The 13804-nt window shown below is 43.7% G+C and overlaps 1 long non-coding RNA gene across 2 annotated transcripts in view; it reads left to right on the top strand.

Annotated features, from left to right (window-relative positions):
• LOC122463829 overlaps positions 1-13804 on the top strand; it is a 62389-nt gene that overhangs the window by 18662 nt on the left and 29923 nt on the right. The window lies entirely within an intron of this gene.

Here is a 13804-nt window from a genome sequence, read left to right as displayed (position 1 = left end):
TAGGAAAAAATCATTGCATTGGCTCTTTCCTTTTGGACTTTACTTTTTCCCTGAAAGAAAAATAGGTTTATATATATAAAAAAATGAGGGGATATCGGAGTAAGTGGAATGGGACCAAAATTTCAGTGATTGACATTCTTGTTGAAAAGATAAACTGTAGTAGTTGTCCAAACAGTGAATATTAGGGGCCTGCTCTTTAGTTGCTTGAACAGCTGCAATGTTCACCATAGCCAACAGGAGCTGGAGCTGGGCAGGGGGCCCAGGCCCCACCTTAGTCCCTGACTGGATGATGGAGGGGGGCCAGGCCATATCTGAGTGGTGTTGCAACCTGGTGTATGGGGTTGCAATGCCAGTCACTCAAATTTGGCCCACCTGTCTGCCTCCTTGTTATGATGGAGGAGCAGGAGGGCAAAACCTGAGGCAGATTGCAATGAGTTACACACTGAAGCTTGTCCCTCTACCCTTGGCATGATGGAGGGGGTTGCTGGACCAAATTCCAGTGAGTGGCATTGTGACCTGGCGCACAAGGACACAATGCTACTCGAATTGGTGGCAGCCAGGCAGGTAACCTGGACCTCTTCCTGAGCAAAATTCTGATTGTGCCCCTGGGTAAGCAATGCAGGACAGGGCCTGTAGACTTGCCCTAAAATTTCTTCAGGGTGGATCCCATCTTTTTGTTACGTGTGTGGGATCAACACCTAGCACAATGGGACCCTTATCCATGACTGGGGATCCTAAGTGTTACTGTGACCACGGCCATTGTGGCTGACACAGTGGGGATTGAACAAGAGACCACCTGCTTTAAAACCAAGGCCTTAAAAAGCATAAGTTGCTGCAGCTTGAGCTAAAGGCCCGTATGTGGGGGCTCAAACAAGTCCTATCCTCTCAATCAGAACAGAGCAGGCGCAGTTACACACACTCACTCACACTACCACGATGCAAATAAATAACTTGACTGTCTGTCACCTAAATTACATTTGAATCCAGATCTCCAGACGCAGACATATCTTCGCTAATCCAGTGTCCCATTCAATCCACTTCCCTACGTGTTGCTCTTATATCATTCTACTGATTTACAGCAATTTTTTGGCACACTAAAACTGCTAGCACAAATTCCACCATATAACAATGATCTCCTGTCTACATTTGCGATACTTTCCAATGGAGGGGAAAAAAGTGGTAAATTAATCCCCTGTTTTGAGGAAAAATTGCTAGCAGTTATAAAGCAATTAAGTTAACCAACAAGGTAATAAAAATTAAGTGCCTAGTTCACGAATGATGTATACCTCACATTAAGACTAAATTTCCTAAAACTTGTACATTGAAATATTTTCCCAAAGCACCTTTCTTGTATAACATACATAAATTGTATTCAACAGAATTTCCTCAGGCTTCTAGGAATGCAACAAGGTAGTTATTAATACATATTTGGAAGGTTCCAACTGAAAAGACAGGAGACATAGGCGTGGGAATTAGGTGTGGGGGGTGCTGCAGCACTTCTGGGTTTTACGAGGGGCTCTGCTCCTGGCCTTGGACACAGGGCCCTAGCTGCCGGCCCCTTACCCGGGGTCTTGGCTGCCAGCCCCAGCCTCAGGCCCCTTACCCTATCCGGGTCCCCCCTCCTGGAGACACAGCCCTGCTCCCAGCCCTAGCTTAGGTGGGGGCAAGGACAGGGGTTAGGAGGCTGACGTTCAGCATCCCAACTATTGAAAATGTTCCAGCACCCCTGGGAGGAGTAAAGGGGGTGGAACTGACACATGTAATCAAAGAATGATGATTCATCAGTAGAAAATCTTTGGGGAGAAAAAAATATTCTGAAGAGTATCACACTTTAGATTTCTCCCTGAGCAGATTGTACTTGAATGACCAGCATTTATCTGATGATAAGATGAGTTACATTGACAGCATTCTTAAGGCGGTAATATTTTCACTATGCGGAATGAACTATGCTTAAACTATTTTGCCTTTTTTTCTAGGCACAGACTTGTAGTCCAATCAACATTAAACATCAGCTTTGAAATCTCTCTCCATCTCTCAAACATCTAAACGAAAAAAATCCAACCTGAGGCTTATATCCGAGGCTTTTCTGTTACTTCTCGGGCAGTATTTTATGGCAGTGATACTGTTCAAGAGCTTATTCCAAACTGAGTTCTGTTCATTAGATTTCCTTTCCAGTATCCCCTGCAATGAAGCGTTGATCTTCTAACACCAACGCTCCACTTCTTGATGATCTTAAACACTTTCTTTACTTGACACTTAAAATAAGCACAAAGTAATTTTTTGTGCATGTATCTCCCATTGACATTCATGGAACTTTTTGCATAAAGTTCGAGGGTAGAATTCTTTCTCCCAGTGTTGAAAGGCAGCATATTTTAGATCCTAAAAAAAGTTATCAGTCAGGACTATCCCCATGAAGCAGTTCTTCCATCTTATGCCATGGTGAGCCTGCTCTAATTCTCGATACATTTCCTGACACAATGACGTTGTTCATCTCAGGACGAATCCAGCTCCCACTGTGGTCAATAGAAAGTCTTACGGACTTTAGGGAGAGTTGGATTAGGCCCCTGGATGAATTAGATCTACAAAGCTACAGACCCAATTTCTGCACTCTGCTACATTGGTATAATTAGAATGTAACTTCTCTGAAGTTATTCCAGACTTTACATAGTGTAACAAAGTAGAATTTAGCCTATAGTCTGCATCAAAGCTTCAACTAGTTTCTTTTGATCTTCAAAATGAGAGCATTCCCTCTGTCCATCTTTAAAATCTATTTTGAAATACTGAGTTAGCCAAATCCCCTACAGATATACTTATCAGTGAGGAATCGGAAAATATTTTCTATCTAGGAAACTTTATTAAAAGTACCTTTTATAAAATGGTAACTTTTTTTAAAGAATAAAGCCAGGGTGTGTATGTGAAATCTAAACATAAGATGCTCTACATGTGCTTCATCAATGCTGAAACTTTTTTTTCCCCCATTTATTCACCTTGTCATATTGCTTTAGTGATGGCTGCTTTTTTTATTGGCTGTGCTGATGCATACAGGCAACTGTGAGACATGCTTTAATATACTCTGAGTAAACCATATCTTGCAAAAAATGTTTTTTAAATTGTGCAAGTGACTGGTGTGGATCTGGGCCATGTTTAGAAATCATTCAAAGTAGATACGATAAAGGGATTACAACTTAATATTCCAGAGCCAAAATTTTATGCGTGTACAGAATGACTGACACAAAGATCATTATCTAGTGTCAAGAGGAAATGGGAAAACTGTAACAGCCTAAAACAGTCTCAAGAGGTGTATCTGATGCTGACAGCCCTTCTTCAGATCTTTAAAGGCAAGAATACTGCTCCAATTCTTCTTAAAAGGCCTAAGATAGAAGACTCTGTAAAGGGAAAAAATAATAAAATTGATAAAGTTTCCACAGATGTTGGGGAAAACATCTCACCAGCAGGGCCACATAATTGTTGTTGGGGAATATGCAAACATTCATCTTTGTTGCTCTATGATTTTAGACTTCTTAGGTCAGTTAGGTAGGTTTGTGTGTTTAAAAAAAACAATAATAATAATCCTGGCCTGTGTGGTTTGCTAATCTAATTTTATTTGTTTATATGTTAAATGGCAGTGGTATCTAATCTGGATTCTAATTCTTCCTAATCTGGATCATCTGGGATTTAGTTCTATTGCATCAGGGGTGGGGGCACTTGTCAGAGAGGCTTCCCTCACAGAGAGTGGGGGCAGGGACCTGATCAGCCACCATGTATCTGGGATGGGGATGTTGAGAGCCAGACCCCTTTTGTTGCCATTACATTTTGAGCTACAGCATTCTAGCTGGTAAAAATCTGCTTTTAAACTCGTTAAATGTCCTGCTATTGCTTCAGAACACCTATAGTTTGAGCACGACCATGAAAGCTATGGCTGACTTTGCATTCACTTTCTTTGGTTATTGACAGTTAACAAGATCTTGCTTCTGATCACCACTGTGTGTCTTGGATGTTTGTGCTGCAGGAAATTTATGTGCACAGGTTGCATTTGGTAACTATCTTTATTGTACGTGGTAAGGCTCTGGGAGGAAATTAGCCATTGTTTTGCTAACAAATGGTAATTTGCAGCTCAGTGACACGTGTGGTGAAATTCTGGCCCCACTGAATAGCTGTTGGATCCCCAGTTAGTAATACACTCCTTGTAAGTTTGAAGCCTTATATTGGTTTTCAGAAAAACTATAGAGGATTACGACACTGATGGCAGGGAGGAGGTGGTGTTTAAAAGGGCCAGTGCATGAATGGTTATGAATGATAGAGAGCAATTGTGTACTGCTAAACTCTCAACTTATGGTGCCTGGGGGTGGGTAGTATTCTTCACCAGGGAATTGGAAAGCCTGTGGGTTCCATAAGTCTCTAGAGGGTGTGGACCCATTTGGCTGCTCCTCAACCCTGACGGGGATGAGACAGCCCTGATCTGTGCTTGGAGTGGTGATTATATGGAGATGAGATTATTATGCTCTCCAATATACATGCCTAGACCAAAAATCACCTCTGTCTTAGGACAAGCCACCGCCCCCTAACACACAATCTAGAAGAGTCCCATGGTAGCCACAATGGATATTTCCACCGTGGGTCACTTTGTTAAATGTAACATCCAAACAAATGTTGAGGTCTTTTGGTAAAGTGAGTCTTGGAGACTGCCAATAACAGAGGGATCGCAAACCTGGGTCCATAGGCAGTTCTCTGACTGTAGCCACCATCTGACAGTTCACTGCAGGGAGTGTGGGCTAGTGGACCCTAGGCCCTATAGGCACTGCCTACAAAACTCCCAATTGGAAGAGATGTCCAGTCAGTCCTATTGGCTCACTCACTATTTAAGACAGAAGGAGGCACAGGAAGTTGTCTGAGCAAGTAGGTGAATCCTTGACTCCGGAGCCCTACCTGTTCCTGATTCCTGCCTTCCTGTCCTGTTCCACATCCCTGCATTTATGCCCCAGCCTAGGTTACCGACTCTGGCTCTGATCCTGACCCTTGGCTTGACTCCCAACTCCTGCTCTGACCGCCTGCATTCTAGTCTAACTGGCTGTATAAGGCCCAGTAGGATGTCAGTAAGGGTCTGAAGAACCTTGAATACCTTCTGAAGTTACTACATTTAACTCTGACCTGAGATTTATAGATTAGGTGTACACAGTAAGGCCCCTATTCAGAAGTACATGCTTAAAGTGGTTTGCTGATCTAAGGACTCAGACTCTTTTTAGAGGTGGAAGTCCCCTGCATCTGATGTAATACGCCAGTGCCACCTCTGTTACTTTTTTTTTTTTTTTTTTTTTTCCCATTTGGTAGGCACTGATCATTCTAGTGTCCAGGGATGTGTGCTGCCCCCGGTAGACTGAACTCTGGCTACTACAAGCATCCTACCAGCTCAGGTGCTTTGTTGAAATCAGGTAGTAATGGTGGCTTTATTTATGATTAGCCTTGCATTTATCAGCATAAGCTTTGGGTTGGTGACTCCCTCTGAATTTCTCACTCAAGAAGAAGATAGAGGGATCAGCAACAAATGCCTGGCTCTGGCCCTTTGCCTGGGAGTGTGACTCTTTCTGACACGTATCTATACATCTGAGACAAACTGGGATTTGGGAAGCCAGAGGGTATTTTTGGAATCTGTTACTTTTAATTCTAGTGTTTCTCGCTCCCCTCCCCCCCCGCCCCCCCAGCAATATTTTAGCCACTGCATTGGTCCAATGGTTACTGAAGGGGCACCTCCAGCAGGGCTGGGCTCCTGAGTAGTGCAACTTTGGTTTGTGTGCATGAGGGTTTGTTGGGTTTTCTCCCTTCTCCCTCCAACCCTGGGAAATGATCCAGCCACACTTGAAGGCAAACTCTGGAGCAGCTCTACTCTCCACATCTAACAAGCAGCAAAGTCAGCTTCCCTTCCACAGGCAGTTCTACGGCCCTTCTGCTTTCACATCAGGGTTCTACTGCTTAACAACTTAAATTTCCAATAGGACTCTTGTTCTCTGTCAAAAAATCCCATATCCTCAAAATCTAAACATTTTGTGGAATGTGGTGACTTCTTGACTAAATTTTTGCCAGGAATAATGTCTATTTAGAACTTTCTTCTATCGTTTAGATAATGTGGAAACATTACATTTCAATTCACTTTGTTTCCACGTCTATATTAGATTAAAATATTTATTTTAATGCTGTCTTATTTATATTTAATATTTTTCTGTTTTGACGCTATCAAAACGAAACAACTTGATATTCCCAAATGAATTTTTTTTAAAGAATTGTCATTCTGTGGGAAATTCTATAATCTGTCTTTCAGACCAATTCAAATGCTGGAATTTCCCACAAAATGGAAATTCCATTTTCCAGTGAAATCTAGGCTTAACTCAGCCACACACAAACTGGGAAAGAGGGGTACAGACTAGAAGAGATAGTGGGAAGGAAACTAGGTCTACCTTTAATCACAATCTTTCAATGCATACCAGTTAGGTATATTGGGCTATAAGATTCAGTGTTTGGAAGCAATCTAATTGGCTAAAGTGGGAAAACAGTGTGAAGGAGTTCTGTTCAAATACTGTAGAAAAGCACATACTAGCATATTACAGTTGCAGTACCACAGCATGTCCTCTCCCTAATACTACATGGTCATAGTTAGCCTTCCTGCTGCATGTGATTTATTGTACATTTTTTATGTGACACTTCTGCATGCTGTCCAGGACAATCCATTGTAGAACAATATTTCCAGTTCATCTGTGGGAGCATGGTTGTACAGCACAGACATAGACTGGATTCAGATAATGCTGGTCCTAGTTCAGAAAAAGGAAATGACTGTTACTAGCAAACGCAAGAGGAGGAGAAAGGTAATTTGACTTAACAAAAAATGCTTAAATGTATCCCCAGCTGCTGCATGAACTCTGAGGAGTAGATCCAGACACATCTCTCACAGCTAGATCTAATTTTGTAAAGGGTAGAAAATGTGGTATAAATTGTTAGTCCTCCTGCACACATGGGACCTGATTCAGCACACATTACAGAAATGTTATCATGGTCTTCAAACTTAACAGGTGCAAGATTGAGGCCCTGGAGAAACGCTGGAATTTGACATTTTGAAATATTTTTTGTTTCATAGAACTACCTTTGCCCCTATGTATTTTTAACCAGCACATTCTAGAAAATATGGCACCTGATTTTAGCAATCTGCTGCTCACATGATGAATTCATCTGCTGCATGATTTCATTTAGCAGCCATAACACATGCAGCAAAGAACTTTAACCAAAGTGAACTGGGGCTCTGTGCATTGTCTCTCATTCAAACCAGATGTATTATTTTGGTATATGTTTAACATTCTCCACATAATCCCAATGTGATCCTTAACCATCATGTGACAGAGTTGCTTTTAAAGAAGATGAAAATGGGCAGCTATAATGCTGCCCATATCATTTCAATTATTTTCAGCCCTGTTGTTAAAGCTTAGATGAACCTTTCTTTTGACCTAAGGTTGAGGGGCATTGTGTTTGAGATATTGGTATAATTCTGCAATATAAATACCCATCATTTACGTTAGTGGTATGATAGGATTTCCTGTAATCTGTTTCCAGAATCAATGTTTCATTGAAATAACTTCTTTTAATTTCTCACTTACTAACCAACTGGTACAAGCGCTAAAATATGCCTGATCATGCACCCTCCCTCTCCTATTTTTTTAAACATCAACATCCTCTCGGGACTCGCCTATGGAATAGCAAAGACAGGGCATGTTTTTTGGAAGCATTGCACTTTAATTATTTTTTTGTTTGTGAGTGGGGGAGGAATAGGAAATAATACTATTTTTTGCATTTATACATTGAGATTGCTGGATGACAGTCACTAAGTACTTTACAAAAGAGGGTATATAATGTTATCCCCATTTATGAATTGGTAAACTGAGGTCAAGAGTTTCAAAAATCAGTGTTTCAATTTAGGCTCCCAAATCAACTGCTTGGTTTTTGAAAAGTTCTTTATACCCAGCAGCTCTGATTTTTATTTCACTCATCTAAGGTTGCTCCCCCTCAGTCCTAATAGCCACAGGATTCCAGCAGTTTGAATTAATAACCTCTTCAGCACCTCCTGGATAGGTAAGACTATCACATATTTCACATATGGACTAAGGCACTTCTCGCTGTCTTTCTCCAGCGTGAAGAGATGTAGGTCCCTTTCACATGCAGTGGTACAAACCTCTAGGCAGTGATGAGCTGCCAAAATCTTAATGGGTTCCCTCCTCATCCAACGAGGGGGTCGTTGCCCACCCCCACCCCCACCCCCCAGGACTCCTGCCCCATCCAACCCCCCCGTGTTCCTTGATGACCCCCCAGGACCCCTGCCCCATCCACCCCCGTCCCCTGACTGCCCCCAGAACCGAGCTGGAGGGTCTCGTGGGCCACCGTAGTGGGTGCCAACCCAACCCCTAAGAGCCAGAGGCACCTGCTGGGGGGTGAGGTGGGGAATCCCGGAGGTGCTTACCTGGGGCAGCTCCCAGGAAGCATTCGGCAGGTCCCTCTGGCTCCTAGGGGCGGGGGAGCATAGCTGGGGGGGAGCAGGGGGAGCGGCCGCTCCCCCCACTGATCACATCAAAAGTGGCGCCTTAGGTGCTGACTCCCTGGGTGCTCCGGGGCAGGAGCACCCACGGGGAAAATTTGGTGGGTGCAGAACACCCACTGGCAGCTCCCTCCCCTGCCCCAGCTCACCTCACCTCCGCTCCGCCTCCTCCGCTGAACGCGCTGCCCCACTCTGCTTCTCCGTGCCACCCCCCCCCGCCCTGCCCCAGCTTCCCGCGAATCAGCTGTTCGGCGGGAAGCCAGGGAGGACTGAGAAGCAGGTGGCGGCTTCACACTCAGGCCGAGGGTGGCAGAGGCGAGCTGGGGCGGCGAGTGGTTCCCCTGCGTGCCCCCTCCCCCAGGTTACCTGCTGCGGCACGAGCAGCTCTCCTCACGCCCCCCGCCCCAGCTCACCTCCGCTCTGCCTCCCTGGGCCTGAGCGGGAAGCCGTGGCCTGCTTCTCAGCCTGCCCCAGCTTCCCATGCGAACAGCTGATTTGCGGGAAGCCTGGGGGGGCAGAGAAGCAGAGCGGGGCAGTGCATTCAGGGGAGGAGGCGGAGGTGGGCCGGGGGTGGGGAGGGGACTGACGGTGGGTGCTCTGCACCCACCAAATTTTCCTTTTGGGTGCTCCAGGGCTGGAGCACCCATGGAGTCGGCACCTAAGGCACCACTTTTGGCCGGTTAAATTTAGAAGCCCTGTTAGAACCGGTTGTCCCTCACAGAACAACTGGTTCTAAAAGGGCTTCTAAATTTAACAACCAGTTCTAGCGAACTGGTGCGAACCGGCTCCAGCTCACCATTGCCTCTAGGGATTTTAGCATTTATGGCTGCATGAATAGCCTGAACTTCAAGATGGCAGCATGATTGCCACGTTCTGCTCTTACTGTCCCCTCTGGATTTAAGACACTGCCATGAATTAGTTCATTTTATTTTTCCCTCCACCCAGTCCTCTGTAATGAGTGGTCAGCTCCTGAAGCAGGTGGTGACTACAGCTGCTTATTATTTGGGATAGTCCCTTCAGTTGGTTTTGATGAAGTGATGTCTTCAGAGAAGCATGATCTTTTGGCCTCCTTCATACTTGCCATACAGGATAGCATGAACCTCTTGTATCACAATCTTTCTGCGCAGATCTTCTCTCCACAGCACATTGAAGTAATCTAGTACAATGAGTCCTCTGGCCTACCTAGCTGGGGCAAAGGTCATGAAAGCTCTCGTCCAGTGTATGAAGGGAAGAAAGCCAGACAAACCAAGACTGGTGCTGGTAGGGACCTCTTCTTAAGGCCTCCCATTCAGAAATGCAGCAGCAATGGCATGGTTCATGGGAACATCTCTCCACTTCACCTTGGAGGATGGGTGTGGAGGGGTTGGGTAGAATAACTTTTGACCCAACAAAACTCCATAAGAAAAACAAGAAGTGCTGCAGTGGGCAACCATTTAAAAATACTAGAAGTGTTGCCAACTCACATGGTCTTATCACAAATCTTGTAGTATTTGGAGTTTTTCTCCATGTGACTTCATTAAGTCATGTGACTGGCATCAGACTCTTAGCTTTTGTTTTTCGAAGAGTAAGTATATAGCCTTCATGATTGTGGAGAAAAACTTAAAAAGGTGAACCGTAATGGCTGAAAAACCAGACCACAAATAAGAACCCATTTTGTAAAAATAATTTTAAGGTACTCCGTGATTTCTGAATAGTTGGGATGGTCGGTGCTGATGTTGGGTTATTCTTAGCTGGCACAATCTATGACAAAACAAGACACTAATTTAAACAACTTTAGTCTAGCTTGAAAATAATTTATAACTTCTGCATGTATTCTGCGTGTATTCTCTTCAAGAACACAGATCAAGTTACAAATTTCCATCAAACCAGCAGGGTGCACGTAACCCAAAGTACCCAATACTGCTGAGAGCACTAGGTAGCTAGAGCTAAAACTCCCACCACATTTTTGTTTAGATGCCAAGTCTTATGACTTTTGCAGTCCCTATTTCATTTGAGTGGATCCCCTCAAAAATGTATTTTCTTTTCACTTTGTTCTTAGTGCAAACTGATTTGTAAGCAGGGCCTATGTAGGCTAAGTCACTTTTAAACATATGACCCAGATGTGAGTGGTATATATTAAAAGCTTTAACAAAGTTTAAGCTCTTTCTACACTGGCCAGCAAAGTCGTATTAGCTGAAACCATTTTTAAAAAAACTGTTTAAATAAGGTTTCCTGATGTACTAGAAACTGTTATACAGATGGAGTCCAGGAATGGGAGGATCTGTGAAAGCATATTTATAAAAGAAAATTACATTATTTAGTAATAGAAGTTCTCTAGTTCTAATGCCTCTTATTTTTCCAACATCACTCCTTGTCCTTGGAAACTTTATTCCAGATGGGGAAAAGGATTCAGGGAGCAGGGCCAACTTGAGTTCTTTAGAGAGATGGTTCCAGTATTGTTACTCTCAATCTAGGCCCACAGCCCCTTATAAGGCTAGCTGATGATGTTTCTGGGTCCAGAGGCAGTCAGCACACAACTCCAAGAGTGTGCACCTACAGAGGCAGTGCATTTGAAGAACTCCAGCTACTGATAATTAAAGTAGGGCCAGATCCTCAGCTGGTATAAATTGATGTATCTCCATTGACTTCAACGGAGCCTTGCCAATTTGTACCAGCTGAGAATCTGGTCCTTGTTTTCTTCTTCTCAGAACTGTTCAGAGTACATTTTTCATATTACTGTGCCTTCAAGTCATTTAACTATAGCAAAGATTGTATCACATACAAAGAATTTTTAAGCAGAATCTTCAAGATCTAAAGTCCTTCAGGGCTGCTGTGTAGTGCGATAGCAGAAGAACATGGACCTCCAAATGTCTGGAACATGAGAAGTACAACAGAAAGGTCAGTCCACTAGAGTGCATTGGCACTGGAAAAAAAATGCAGTGGTCTGGAAAAATAGTGAATTGGAGCAGAATAACATTACAGATATACTGATATGCTCTTAACTTTGAACATAAACTTACATTAAATCTTATTCATCCATGTGAATGCTTTAGTGTGTTAATTTTAAGCCATGAAGAGTTAAACTCTGTGAAATGGTACATTTTAGACTACGATACCATCTTGGTATGGGGAGCTCTGTGGTAGAGTATGGGAAATGCTGTGCTTTAATCCTCACTGTTAATAGACAAATCATGACTCAGGGCCTGAGCTAGGGCATCTCTCCATTGACTTCAGTGAGCTTTGGATCAGACCCTTGTGCTGTGGTTTTTTTTTTTTTTTAATGCCCGGTTCTGGGGGAAGTCAGGGGAGGGGGATGGATGGGACAGCGGTCCTGGGGGGGCATCAAGGAATGCGGGGGGTTGGATGGGGCAGGAGTCCCGGGAGGGGGGAGAATCAGTTGTTAAGATTTTGGCAGCTCATCACTGACTAAGGATATAAAACAGAACACTGGCCAAATATAGGGCCACTTTCTCCTTCCCCATCACCTGTGCTGCAAGCAACAAGACACTCAGGGGACTGAAGACTCCAACAGAGGAGACTGGCTCAGATTTAAGGGACAAACTTGTATATTAAGGATTGCAATATCCATTGGGGTGAGAAACTGCTTAATTTAGATGTTGCCCAGCCTAATAGGGTTGAGAGTTTAGACTGTGTGCTTATATTTTCTTTTCTTTTGGTAACTAACTCTGATGTTTTGCCGATCACTTAAAATCTATTTTTTGTAGTCAATACATTTTGTTTAACTGTTTATCTTTACCACTGAGTTTGCCTGAAGCATTTGGTACATCTGCCCAGGTTTACAAAGGCTGGTGTATATCCACTTTCTATTGACGAAATGGTGAACCAATACATAAATTTGCAAGACGGTATATTCCTGAGGTGCAAGGCTGGGATCTGGGGGGTGGGGGGTTCGGCTGGTGCCTTTCTCTGTATAATTCATGAGTGGCTCTGGGAGCATTCATGCAATCTAGCTGGGTGTGGGGCTCCACATCCAGTTGTGCTGAGTGATAACTGGGTCTGGAGGGGTTTGCTGCTTGTCACTAGCAAAGCACTGAGATAGACAGCCCAGGCTGGAGAGTTAAGGGGGCTCAGTGGTCCCAGGCTACACCCTGGGGATCCTGTCACAACACCCCAGAACATTAGCCTTTTTTTGCAGCTGTACCATTTTGACTTGTATTTAATTTGTGATCAACTATCCTCGCCAGATCTTTTTTCAGCAGCACCACCTAGATAGTTATTCCCCATTTTGTAGCTGTGCATTTGAATTTTCTTTCTTAACCCTAAATACCTCTGTATTCACACCCTATGCACTACTGCAATGATTTTTTGTATAGAATATGCCTTCTCATTTGAAAACTAAGAACACACTGGTCAGAAAAACCATTGTTATATATTTTACAATGCTGCATGTGAAATTATGGATAGTCATTGATACTATGATTTAAAGTCTGTGACTTAGGGCTAGTCTACACCGGCAACACTAAGGCGCTGCTGTGGCAGTGCTTTAACGTGGCTTGTGTGGTTGCGATGCAGCGCCTGGAGAGAGCTCTCCCAGCGCTCTTTTTAAAAAAAAAAAAAAAAAAAAAAAAAAAAACCAAACCCCACCTCCACGAGGGGCAGGGCTACCAGCCATGGGAGCGCGGCTCCCAGCACTGGTGCACTGTTTACACTGGCAATTTACAGCACTGAAACTTGTTGAACTCGGGGGTGTTTTTTTTTCACACCCTCTGGCAATTTACAGTGCTGCAACCTTCTCGCTCAAGGTAGACAAGCCCAAAAAGGTGTTAAGCCAGACACGTCAGGGAGTTGATGAACAGGTTTCCTCCAGAGACAAAGGAAAGAGGCTGCTGCCTCAAACCAGGTGTGGCCAAAATTCGATAGGCTATTCATTTGTATCAGACTGCAGCAGGAGAGAGAACTTGCATAGTAGCAACCACCAGTGTGGGAGGAGCTAGCAGGGAGCATTATCTTCCAGACCTGGTGTGACATTATTGACATTAACTGTATAGATCATTGTTGTAACCACTGTTATATATTTGCATCAAATATTGTACAAAGGTTATTGAGTGAGGTGTCTATAAGGAGGTTTATAATTTGCTGGTTATGATTATGCTGTCTGTTTGTGTGTATATCATTTTTGTAGTTGAAGGTATGAATATTGGCTATGTACTTGTATCTCAATGTGTTTTGATTTTCAGTAGCCTCAGTGAAGCATTTGGTCCCCTTCTTGAGAAGGGACTATTCTCAGTAAGTGCC

Source organism: Chelonia mydas, chromosome 1, assembly GCF_015237465.2.
Source record: "Chelonia mydas isolate rCheMyd1 chromosome 1, rCheMyd1.pri.v2, whole genome shotgun sequence".
In the NCBI taxonomy this organism is placed as follows: domain Eukaryota; kingdom Metazoa; phylum Chordata; order Testudines; family Cheloniidae; genus Chelonia; species Chelonia mydas.
Note: the sequence above shows the minus strand (reverse complement) of the source record. Positions and strands in the feature narration are given on the sequence as shown.